Here is a 12,973-nt window from a genome sequence, read left to right on the forward strand (position 1 = left end):
AGGGATTACAGACGTGAGCCACTGCGCCCAGCCCCATTCCAACTTTTTATAGGTATAAAATGGTTTTAAGGTGCATATATTTAATTGCTGATAAGATTAGACTTTATTTTGCCATTGTTGGTACACTGTTTAGGTTTGGTCTACTGTAACCGTCTCAGTCTCCTATAAAAGGGTTAATATCAGTTCTATGGATAAAAGTCCTCTAACTGTCCATCTTTTTTTTTTCCTTTTCTTTTTGAGATGGAGTCTCTCTGTCACCAGGCTGGAGTGCAGTGGCGTGACCTCGGCTCACTGCAACCTCCGCCTCCCAGGTTCAAGCGATTCTCCTGCCTCAGCCTCCCAAGTAGCTGGGACTACAGGTACACACCACCACACCCAGCTAATTTTTGTATTTTTACTACAGACAGGGTTTCATCGTGTTGGCCAGGATGGTCTTGATCTCTTGACCTTGTGATCCACCCTCCTCAGCCTCCCAAAGTGCATGAGTCACCGCACCTGGCCAAACGGTCCATCTTTTTAACAATCATTTTTCAAATGGGAAAATTGATTTGGTTCTTACAGATCAGTTCTCTTCCACACATGTTGAACTCCATTGGAACAAGACTAGGGAGATAGTACATCTTAGTGCTTAAGTGGACAACCTTGGCTAGAGGACAGTAATGGGTTAAAATCCTAACCTTTTAATGGAAGTTAAAATCCTCCATTTTCTATCTTCCTGAGTTTGAGCAAATTCCTTCATCTCTCTTACCTTAATCTTTTCATCTGGAAATCAAGAATATTACCAGCTTTCTTGGGCTGTTCTAAGGATTATATAAGAAAAGTATGTAAAGCCCTTAGCCAACTCATATAACACACTCAGAAAATGGTGCCCTGAAGCTGATTCTATAGCACCACCAACAGGACCATTAAGGGAAGGATAAAACAAGAACTAAGTTTTGAATCTGAGGCCGGCACGGTGGCTCACACCGGTAATGCTAGCACTTTGTAGGGCCGAGGCTGGAGGATCACCTGAGGTCAGAAGTTCTAGACCAGCCTGGCCAATATGACGAAACCTCGTCTCTACTGAAAATACAGAAATTAGCTGGGCATGGTGGCTGGCACCTGTAATCTCAGCTATTCGGGAGGCTGAGGCAGGAGAATCACTTGAACCTGGGAGGCAGAGGTTGCAGTGAGCAGAGATCACCACTGCAACTCCAGCCTGGAGACAGAATGAGACTCCGCCTCAAAAAACAAACAAAAAAAAACTTAAGTACTGAATCTGAAAGGATAGAAGGTATAGAGAGTTATCGTGGAAAACATGAAGTATATTGCCATGTTTGTGCAAGGAATTTAGCTCTCAGCTTCCTGGCAGCCAAGAGAAAAAAATTAAAATGTGCACTATTTAGCTCCTATTATAAAAGAAAATATTTCCAATGTGTCAGGAAGGGCAAATCTTATCAGTTAACTTTAAGAGGGATGTATTGATGTATCCCTTTTTGTAAGGGATACTGAATTTCTTTTTCTTTTTGTTTTTCTTTTTTTGAGACAAAGTTTGGCTATGTTGCCCAGGCTGGCGTGCAGTGGCGTGATCTCGGCTCACTGCAACCTCCGCCTCCCGGGTTCAAGCGATTCTCCTGCCTCAGCCTCCCAAGTAGCTGGGATTATAGGCGACCACCACCATGCCAGGCTAATTTTTTGTATTTTTAGTAGAGACAGGGTTTCACCATGTTGGTCAGGCTGGTCTCGGCTCCTGACCTCAGTTGATCCACCTGCCTCGGCCTCCCAAAATGCTGGGATTACAGGCGGTGAGCCACCATGCCCAGCCTAAATTTCTTAAAGTCAATTTTTTTGTGAATATTTTTACTAGAGATAAATAAATCTTCTCGGCAGGCCACATATTATATTGATGTGGTTTGGCTTTGTGTCCCCATCCAAATGTCATCTAGAATTGTAATCCCCAGGTGTTGAGGGAGGGATCTGGTGGGAGGTGACTGAATCATGGGGCGGTTCCCCCCATGCTGTTCTTGTGATAGCGAGTGAGTTCTCATGAGATCTGATGGTTTTATAAGTGTTTGGTAGTTCCTCTCTTGCTCTCTCTGGACTGCTGCCATCGAAAACGGGCCTGCTTCCCCTTCCATCATGATGATATGTTTCCTGAGGCCTCCCCAGCCATGCAGTACTGTGAGTCAATTAAACCTCTTTTGATAAATTGCCCAGTCTCAGGGAAGTTCTTTATAGCAGTGTGAAAATGAACTAATACATATATCAACCTTCAAAGGGCAGAGACCATCATATAATTCTTCTAAAGCATTTTTCTAAGAAGGTAAAAATAATGTTGTCCAGACAGGCAACTTTGTGGTGGAGTTGACAGTGAGATTCTCCCTCCATGGGGTGGAGGGTGGAGGGAAGGAGCTGGAAGCTTGTACTTGGTCAGTGTCAGCCTTTCCACTGGGGAAGGAAGGTCTCTTCAAAACATACACATCTCAGTTTCTGATTCTGCCTCCCTTCTTGCATCTCAAGCAGAGCTTTTCAACCTGGGGACCCCAGTCTCCTGGAGGATTTTGGATGGATATTAGGGAGTTCTTGACCCCTCCACCCAGATTCCTTTCACTAAATGCCAGACATTTTGGGTTGAACTTTAACCAAACACTGCAGAACAAAAAATGACTTTTCAAGTATTGTGTTGGCAGAAAAACAATAAGAAATACTTGTATTTTAAGGGCCTCCTCCTCTTCCTCCTCCAGCTTCTGAGTTTAAGACCCTGGTTTATATTTGGCCACCATTTCTTTTTTTTTTTTTTTTTTTTTTTTTTTTGAGACAGAGTCTCTCTCTCTCTCTGTCACCCAGGCTGGAGTGCAGTGGTGCGATCTTGGCTCACTGCAACCTCCACCTCCTGCGTTCAAGCAATTCTTCTGCCTCAGCCTCCCAAGTAGCTGGGACTACAGGCATCACCATGCCTGGCTAATTTTTGTATTTTTAGTAGAGACAGGGTTTCGCCATGTTGGCCAGACTGGTCACAAACCCCTGACTTCAGGTGATCCACCCCCATCAGCCTCCTAAAGTGCTGGAATTATAGTCATGAACCACAGCATTATGGCTACCATTTCTGCCTGGAAGGTCACGGTGGGACTCTAACAAGGGACACCCCACGTCTTGTTAGTAGCTGTTTCAAATCTTCGGAAGGATAAGAAGACTTAAAATCTATTCTCTTAGCAATTTTCAAGTATGCAATATATTGTTACTAACTATAGTGACCATGTGAGGCCATGCCTGTGTTAAATAGTTTGATGTAGCCATTTCACATTTTCTGTATACATCTATCAAAAACATCATGTTGTATACATCATAAATATACACATTTTACTTGTCAATTTTAAAAATTGGTTAATAATAAAATTAAAAATCCTATTTAAAAAAACCTGTTCAAGGGCCTGCAGATTGCTGGGGGGAAGCGCAAGAGGCAGGAAGCACAGAGAAAGGAAGAGGCACCCTGGGCCAGCAGGAGGGCAATTGTTCCCCAGCAACCCCCTGGATCCACGCAGAAGCACCCCAAGTGGCTCCTGGGGAACACCGGGAGGAGATCTGAACTGGAAGACCAGGGACCTCACACCTGCACCTGACCTCAGGTGATCCACTCGTCTTGGCCTCCCAAAGTGCTGGGATTACAGGTATGAGCCACCACGCCTGGCCCTGACTTTTTTTTTTTTTTTTTTTTTTTTGAGACAGAGTCTCACTCTGTAGCCCAGACTGGAGTGCAGTGGCGCGATCTCAGCTCACTGCAACCTCCACCTCCCAGGTTCTAGCAATTCTCCTGCCTCAGCCTCCCGAGCTCCTTCTGGGATGGGGATGCTGAAGACCCCACCTGAGGGTGGGGAAGTGGAATGAGCCTAAAGGACATATGTAACTACTGGTATAAAAAATGCCACCCACTGCATAAACTTGTGTTTGTCACTATATTTCTTTTTTTTCTTTTGGTGGGTTGGAGGGGGACAGAGTCTCACTCTGTCGCCCAGGCTGGAGTGCAGTGGTGCAATCTTGGCTCACTGCAGTCTCCGCCTCCTGGGTTTCAGCGACCCTCCTGCCTCAGCCTCTGAAGCAGCTGGGATTACAGGTGCCCACCACCACGCCCGGCTGATTTTTTTGTATTTTTAGTAGAGATGGGGTTTCGCTATGTTGGCCAGGCTGGTCTCAAACTCTTGACCTCAGGTGATCCACCCACCCCAGCTTCCCAAAGTGCTGGGATTACAGGTGTGAGCCACCAGGCCCAGCCATGTCATTGTATTTCTTAATGTTGTCTTTAACTGATAATCTCAAAAGTACTGACTTTTTTTTTTGGACAGAGTCTCTCTCTGTTGCCCAGGTTGGAGTGCAGTTGCTCGATCTTGTCTCACTGCAACCTCCACCTCCCAGGTTCAATCGAGTCTCATGCCTCAGTCTCCCAAGTAACTGGAATCACTTTTAGTAGAGACACGGTTTCGCCATGTTGGCCAGGCTGATCTGAAATGCCTGACCTCAGGTGAACCACTCGCCTTGGCCTCCGAAAGTGCTGGTATTACAGGTGTGAGCCGCCACCACGCCTGACCCTAACTTTTTTTTTTTTTTTTTTTTTGAGACAGAGTCTTGCTCTGTTGCCCAGGCTAGAGTGCAGTGATGGATCTCAGCTCTCTGCAACTTCCGCCTCCCGGGTTCTAGCAATTCTCCTGCCTCAGCCTCCCAAGCAGCTGGGATTACAGGCGTCTGCCACCACACCCAGCTAATTTTTTGTATTTTAGTAGAGATGGGGTTTCACTGTGTTGCCCAGGCTGGTCTCAAACTCCTCAGGTGATCCTCCTGCTTCGGGCTCCCAAAGTGCTGGGATTACAGGCATGAGCCATGGCACATATTTTTTTAAGAGCACTTGAAAACTAAGTTTAAGCACAGAGTCCATGCCTTCAGAAATACAGAGTCCAATAGAGATGCTGATAATCTAGAGCAGAAGTCAGCAAAATTTTTCATAAAGGGTCAAATAGTGAATATATTTTGCTTTGAAAGCCATGAGATTTCTGTTGACACTATCCACCACTGCCACTGTATCAGGATGCAGCCATAGACAATGTGTCAACAAATGGACATGGCTATGTTCCAATAAAACTTTATTTACATAACACCTAGCAGGTCACTCTTGACACAAGGGAAGCAGTTTGCCCATTCCTGATCTATATCATTAATAATTTGCTCCTGCTAAAATCACTCCTAAACTATAATAATGTGAGTCTGAAGGTTCCTTTCAAATAACTCAAATTGCTTTAATATGTATTATCTTATCTACCTTAGGAAATTATCTGGGAGCAACAAATAAACGGAGAAAACAGAGTTCTCTAATTTTTTAACAGGTCATATACAGAATTTCATGTGACTATTTCCACATTCTCAAATCATTATTTTTTCTTTTCACTAAGGTTAACTCTGTACATTCTTTCATGTATTTAAATACATTTCATTGTTTTTTTCATCCACTCAAAACATTTGTGACATACGGTCATGACATTTGAATTTAATCCCGATTTCCATTAGGAGAGGCTTATACTCCCTTCTGAGGTTTATTTTATTTTAATCTCATGAATTTCACAATATCCTAGTAATTGAAATATAGCTTGAAATATCTGCCAATGTAATCTGGAATTATCTTCTTGTAGAGAAGCAAAACGGGGGAAAGAAAGCAAGTAATGTCAGTCAACTAAAAGGCATAGAGATAAAAGGAAATGAAATAGGAAGCAGAATAAATGCCAGGTTTAGTGCACGACATTTTTCTGAATGGGACATTTTTTAATATTCTACAATATAATACTTTTGCCTCATGATATAGGATAGCAGATGAATCCTGGCTAAATGAATAGATGCCGATCTATTTTCAATTATCTTAGATTAATTCCTGAAGACTGCAGTTTAATAATTTTGAGTCTGGATTTCATTTTTATTATATCACTACATGTTGAGAACCCTTCAAAAGTTTGTCTAGTTCAATTCTAAAATTCAACTGAGGCTGGGCACAGTGGCTCATGCCTGTAATCTCAGCAACTTGGGAGACCGAGGCGGGCGGATCACCTGAGGTCAGGAGTTCGAGACCAGCCTGGTCAACATGGTGATACCCTGTCTGTACTAAAAATACAAAAATTAGCCAGGCATGGTAGCACATACCTGTAGTCCCAGCTACTTGGGAGGCTGAGGCAGGAGAATCGCTGAAATCCAGGGGCAGTAGTTGCAGTGAGCAGAGATCACACCACTGCACTCAAGCCTGGGTGACAGAGCAAGATTCCATCTCAAAAAAAATTAAATTAAATTAAATTCAGTTGAAACAACAATGTTTTGAAAAGCTTTTTAAAACACTCTTTAAAATTTAGAACTGGGCCAGGCGTGGTGGCTCACGCCTGTAATCCCAGAACTTTGAGAGGCCGAGGCAGGCGGATCATGAGGTCAGGAGATCAAGACCATCCTGGCTAACACGGTGAGACCTCGTCTCTGCTAAAAAAATACAAAAAATTAGCTGGGTGCGGTGGCAGGCGCCTGTAGTCCCAGCTACTCGGGAGGCTGAGGCAGGAAAATGGCGTGAACCCGGGAGGCGGAGCTTGCAGTGAGCCGAGATAGCGCCACTGCACTCCGGCCTGGGCAAAAGAGAGAGATTCTGTCTCAAAAAAAAAAAAAAATAATAATTTAGAACTGAAAGAAACTATGTCCAAAAATACACAGCCAAGTCCCCTCCCACATTCGGGGTAGGTATTGATAACCAATCAATATCAATCAATCAAAGCATTCTTTCTGTGGCTAAAAAGTTTTTCGTAATACTATGCCCAAGATTCTACTGCCAGTTAATCTGATCTCACTCCAAAGCTGATACGTCATTGTCATCTCCACTGTAGTCCAATTTCTTCATATTATAAATTGAGAATCTAAGACACGTTGAGGTTAAAGGATCTTCTCAGTGCCAAAGATGCTGCTCCAGTCAGTTCAACTCCTTTCTGCTTCTGTTTCTGAAATACCAGATTACCCCTACACCAGGATGGGATGGGGTGGCCACTACTGCAACATGAATTTTAAACATATGCCAACTAAACATAATTTGGGTCACCTACTAAACGCTGGAAACTATTCCTGAGTGCTGGGAATTCAGCAACAAACAGGGCAGATGCAGGGCTTGCCGGCATAAGGGGTAAAAAGAGTAAGGTCACTCCAGATAGCGCTTTCTCTCAGGAGGGGCCGTTTTCTAGAATGCTTGTGGAAGGCGTGTAGGAGGAGGAAAGCTGAACCATGAGAGCCAGCCCTGCGATCATGAGGAGAGGATGGTAGTGGGTACAGGGTGCTGCTAGCTGAGAGCCACAAAGGCTTGCTGGAAGGAGGCAAGGGCAGCAGTCTGCTGTGTTCAGTGCTGAGGGACAGAGTGGGGTGAGGACTGAGGGGTGCTTTGGGGATGGGGATGGTGTGTGGTCCCCGCTGGACAGGTTCCACGGGAGTGGTGATAACAGATGCCCTGGGCTAAGGCAAGTGGAGGGGAATGGAGACAGTGAACACAGACGAAACTTTCCAGAAGTTTTATTGATTGTGACAGGAAGCAGAGAAATGCAGCATTAGCTAGAGAGAATTTTGGATTAAGGAAAAGGTTTTGTAATGAAGGCTTTGAGAGCGTGTGTATATGCTGATGGGTATGCAAGGGCCAGGGAGCTGAATGTTGGAGGAAGAGGGGCCAGATACAGATGCAAAGTCCTTGAGTCCTTGAAAAGGCAAGGTGTGTTTGGGTCCAGGGAATAGAAACAGGGAAGGGATGGGCTTTATAGGAACAGGGGTATTTTGCCCACCTACAGGAGAAAGAATGACAGGGAAGGGGGACTCACACGTAGGTAGGCTATTAGGTTAAGAGGTTGATGAAGGTGGGATATGTTTCCAAATACTAACTTAGACACACATGTTCTTCTGCTATGAGATATAAACTCCAGAATAGTGTGGCTCCTTGTCCATTTCATTCACTGTTGTAAGCTCAGGGCCTAGAACAGGGCTTGGTGACTGTGATATTAGACACTCATTAAATATGTGTGGAAGCAAAGGCACTGGTTTTGCCAGTCTGGTTTTCCAAATAACCACAAGGTGGCAGGCTTGTTAAAAAAACACAGTGTCGCCTGCTTGGCTAATTTCTACTGTGTAATAAGTAATAAGCCCAGGATGACTTTTAAGCGAACTTTTTTTTTTTTTTTTTGAGACGGAGTCTCGCTCTGTCGCCAGGCTGGAGTGCAGTGGCACAATCTCGGCTCACTGAAACCTCTGCCTCCTGGGTTCAAGCAATTCTCCTGCATCAGCCTCCCAAATATCTGGGACTACAGGCACACGCCACCATGCCCGGCTAATTTTTGTATTTTTAGTAGAGACGGGGTTTCACCGTGTTAGCCAGGATGGTCTCGATCTGCTGACCTCATGATCCACCCACCTTAGCCTCCTAAAGTGCTGGGATTACAGGTGTGAGCCACTGCGCCCAGCCAGGATTAGTTCTTTGTTCATCCCAAATGTTTACTTGCTGTCCACATGTGGCAAAAACAGCTTCTTTCCAGTGATGATCAATCCCAGTGTCCGCTGCCTCCCTAATACCGTATGCAAAAGCTCTTCCCCTTCTCCATAGCCTGGTCCCTCCAATTCCCACTGCTTCACAGTCCTGTCATCACCAACTGTAAAAAAAAGAAGTCCAGGCTGGGCGCGGTGTCTGTAATCCCAGCACTTTGGGAGGCCGAGGCAGGCAGATCACGAGGTCAGGAGATCGAGACCATCCTGGCTAACACGGTGAAACCCCATCTCTGCTAAAAATACAAAAAATTAGCCGGGCGTGGTGGCGGGCGCCTGTAGTCCCAGCTACTCGGGAGGCTGAGGCAGGAGAATGGCGTGAACCTGGGAGGCGGAACTTGCAGTGAGCCGAGATCGCGCCACTACACGCCAGCCTGGGCAACAGAGCGAGACTCCGTCTCAAAAAAAAAAAAAAAGTCCCACGGAAGTGAGGACATATTCCTCGTACAAAGCCTTCATGTGCTTGTATTGTACGGACACATTTCCGCTGAGTCAGGTTCCAAATTCTAACCTCTCCATCACATGGCCCAGAAAGGACAGGAGCCAGGCTCCTTGGATGCTTTGCCAAGCAATTGACTCCGTCTCAGTGACCATCCAGGGAAGAAGGAATGGTTTTGCAAATACTCTTTCCAGTTTGACAGCATTTAAATGTCTTACGTATTCTCGCGGGGCCGCAAAAGGATGTAGGGTAGGATCATAGTTTCTGAGAAGTCTGTAAATTCAACTTGCTTTCACGGACATAGCTATTTGGGTTCCAGCTCAGCATCTTAACCTTCCTCTTGGTTGTTCTTCCTGCCAAACTCCACGAACTTTTCATTCCGGGTTCCTATTTTCTCGTAGAAATGATTTCCCCTTAAAAAACAATACTTACTGCCTCTCAGCTATTTCTTACATTTGGCAAATTTCAAAGTCACATGAGAAATGTAAAACACTAGAGAATCCCCCATATGAAACAGGATCTTCTCTGAGATCACCTAAGGTGCCTGGACTCTTGATTTTAGAATCTGAATTTCATTTGTATAAGTCAGATAAAATTCCATTGGCTGTTTTTGTTTTTTGTTTGTTTCTTTTTTTAGACAGGGTCTCGCTCTGTCGCCAGGCTGGAGTGCAGTGGCGCGATCTCGGCTTACTGCAACCTCCGCCTCCCGGGGTTCAAGTGACTCTCCTGCCTCAGCCTCCTGAGTAGCTGGGACTACAGGCATGCGCCACCATGCCTGGCTAACTTTTGTAATTTTTGGTAGAGACAGGGTTTCACCATGTTGTCCAGGCAAGTCTCCTGACCTCAACCGATCCGCCAGCCTCAGCCTCCCAAAGTGCTGAGATTACAGGCATGAGCCACCACACCCAGCCTTAGGTTGGCTCTTTTGAAAAGAAATCCCTTGGTGTTTTTCCTTATAGAGAATTTCTTAATATTTGATTTTTTTCCCCTTACTACACCCTGGGATATTGAAAATTCAGGTGAAAATTAATTTTTGTTCTTTTTTTAAAAGTGGCATATAGGCCAGGGGGTGGTGGCTCACGCCTATATGCCGGGCTCCCAAAGTGGCTCAGCACTTTGGGAGGCTGAGGCGGATGGATCACCTGAGGTCAGGAGTTCAAGACCAGATTGGCCAGTATGGTGAAACCCCATCTCTACTAAAAATACAAAAATCAGCTGGGTGTGGTGGTGGGCGCCTATAATCCCAGCTACTCGGGAGGCTGAGGCATGAGAATCGCTTGAACCCAGGAGGCGGAGGTTGCAGTGAGCTGAGATTGCACCACTGCACTCCAGCCTGGGTGACAGAGCAAGACTCTGACTCAAAAAAAAAAAAAAAAAGTGATATATGGGGTTTGATTCTGATGCTTCTGTGTGATTATGTCCCTGACACTGTATTTTTGTTCTGTTTTGCTTTGCTTGCATTTGAATTAGATAAAATCTATACAGTCTTTTAGGTGTTCAAATCAATTGCTTCCTTTATAGAGTTTGAGAATTGGACGCCATCCTTACACTGCTTCATTTTCCTCACCAGTAGAGTGAGAGAATAACAGTATCTATCTGTGGGGGGTTGTATTACCCAAAACATTTGTTGCCCCTCCCTGGTGGAGGACTATGCTTTCCCCATCCACTGATACCACACGTGGCCATGGGATTTGAGATGCCCTTCCAAGTAGTAGGATAAAACCTCCCTGGCCCATTGAGGTCAGGAGGGACCCTGTGACTTGCTTTGGCCATTGAATTGAGGGGATATGTGATGTGTTTCACGTCTGAACAGAAGTTCAAGAACTAACTCCTAGCTTGCCATCACTCCTTTCCTTTTGCCTTGAGACTACCAATCTCCACCCACATGCTGCGCTTCCTTCCATGACACAGCCCCACGATGGACATGGCATGTGGGCGAGAGGTAAACATGAATGGCTGTGAGCCTCTGAGATCTGGGGACTATTTTTTAACTGAGGCATTACTTAGTCCAAGTTAACTGATACAATATATGGTGGCTGTGAGAATAAGTGAGCTCATATCTGTAAAATCCTTAGCCCCATGTGTGGTATATATTAAGCAATGAATACATATTAAGTTATTAATATCCTTGATCACCATTCATTCAATTTATCTGCCACATTGAGGATCAAAGCCCATGTAGAACTATCTAATTTCCCTTACAAGGTACTGGCATAATTCAGAGATTTAAAATGAGATTTAGAGTCCAATAAAGAGGTTACGATATCCTCTCCATGGAAAGCCGTGAGAAGTGCAGAGGATGAAGTGCCAATTCATGGGACGCATGTGCTCCAGAATATTTCTGGGGCCACTAGCACTAATTTCCCTGGCACTGCAACTCTGCCTTTGTGGCCTCTTACAGTTCAGAAGGTAAACATTTCTTTGACTGCTCAATACAACCAGTAAGAAGAAATTACTCAACCTAAGATATTCTTAAATTTTGATTCAATTATATTGAATGATTGTCTTCTTCCACTTATGATAGTGAGTTCTTGGCACCTAGGAAAGGAAAATGCACACTCCCCTATCTGTGCTAGGGAAAGGTAACAGAGCCAGGCCTATTTGGTGCCAAATTAGAATTATTTTGAAATCTCCTTGACATAGCTGAATGTCAAGAATGGAGATGCATTCTAAGGTCCCAAAGAATGCAAATGTACTTTCAAATTGATGTCAACTTAGTGCTTTCCATACAGTTTTGAATGTTTGCATGTTAACAAAAACGTCCTGAGTGATGTCGATTCTGAGCTGCAGTTCCCACCGATTCTTTCCACCCAGATCAAGCACCACAGACTCCACCCATTCAGATAATTCACAGCAATATTCCTTCATTTGGGCCCTTGAGTGAAGAAGAAGACAGTTTACACTGTAATTCTTTCACTGGAGGGTCTGAAAGCCTGTCACCTACAGAAGCCCTCCAAGGTCCAGGACTTAGAGGCAGGGGTTCCCTCCCAATCGTTCCAGAGGCAAGCACCTCCAACCTGACTCCCACCCTTGTCTGGAAACATGTCTGGAGAAACTGACTCCAAGTGGCACCAGTCCAGTTGTTTGTTACTGATAAGCACAGAGGAGGGAGATTGAGGCGCAGACCTGAAAATGGGGAAATTAACCTTAGTCAGCCTATTGATGCGAGAGTGCCCATTCCATTTTCCACAATCTGATCCCAGAAGTCTATAACCAGGAAAATACCCACCAATAGGATATTGGAGCCTTCTCTGGAGACCAGGTTCCCTAATGAAGAGGCCAGCTGGCTCTCTAGCCAAAACGTGTTTTGCACCTACTGGGAAACCCACTTTTTCACAAGCTCTGCCCAAACTTGCAAATTGCTTTTATGTATTTTAGTCTTAATTATAAAAGGACAGCCAAGGATTACCAGGCATTTAAGAAAACTTACAACTGGGTGCGGCGGCTCACACATGTAATCCTAGTACTTTGGGAGGCCAAGGCAGGTGGACCACCTGAGGTCAGGAGTTTGAAACCAACCTGACCAACATGGCAAAACCCCGTCTCTACTAAAAACACACACATACACACACAAAAAAAAAATTAGCCAGGCATGGTGGCAGGTGCATGTAATCCCAGCTACTCAGGAGGCTGAGGCAGGAGGATGGCTTGAACCCAAGAGGGGGAGGTTGCAGTGAGCTGAGATCGCACCATTGCACTCCAGCCTGGGCAACAAGAGTGAAACTCCATCTCAAAAAAAAAAAGAAAACTTGCAACCTGAGCTAGAGAAGTCTGGCGGGAAGGACTCCAAAGGAAATAGACAATACAGGAACTGGAGATACATATACATAATATCAATACCTTCAGAGCTATTAAAGAAGAACGTATCCTCATAAAATAAGAACAGGAAAACATGAAACAAGTTCAGAAAGCAAGAGAAATTCCTTGTAAATTAACAATGTGATAACCAAGATATAAATTTCAGTAGAGGATTAG

The 12,973-nt window shown here is 44.7% G+C and overlaps 1 long non-coding RNA gene and 1 pseudogene across 1 annotated transcript in view; one reads left to right on the forward strand and one right to left on the reverse strand.

The window, feature by feature from the left end:
* LOC134732762 (uncharacterized) overlaps positions 1 to 12,973 on the forward strand; it is a 118,620-nt gene that overhangs the window by 7,123 nt on the left and 98,524 nt on the right. The gene's annotated exons all lie outside the window — the stretch shown is intronic.
* On the reverse strand, positions 7,123 to 9,532 carry LOC129464654 (DDB1- and CUL4-associated factor 13-like; annotated as a pseudogene).

The sequence above is a fragment of the Symphalangus syndactylus genome, chromosome 16, assembly GCF_028878055.3.
Source record: "Symphalangus syndactylus isolate Jambi chromosome 16, NHGRI_mSymSyn1-v2.1_pri, whole genome shotgun sequence".
In the NCBI taxonomy this organism is placed as follows: Eukaryota; Metazoa; Chordata; class Mammalia; order Primates; family Hylobatidae; genus Symphalangus; species Symphalangus syndactylus.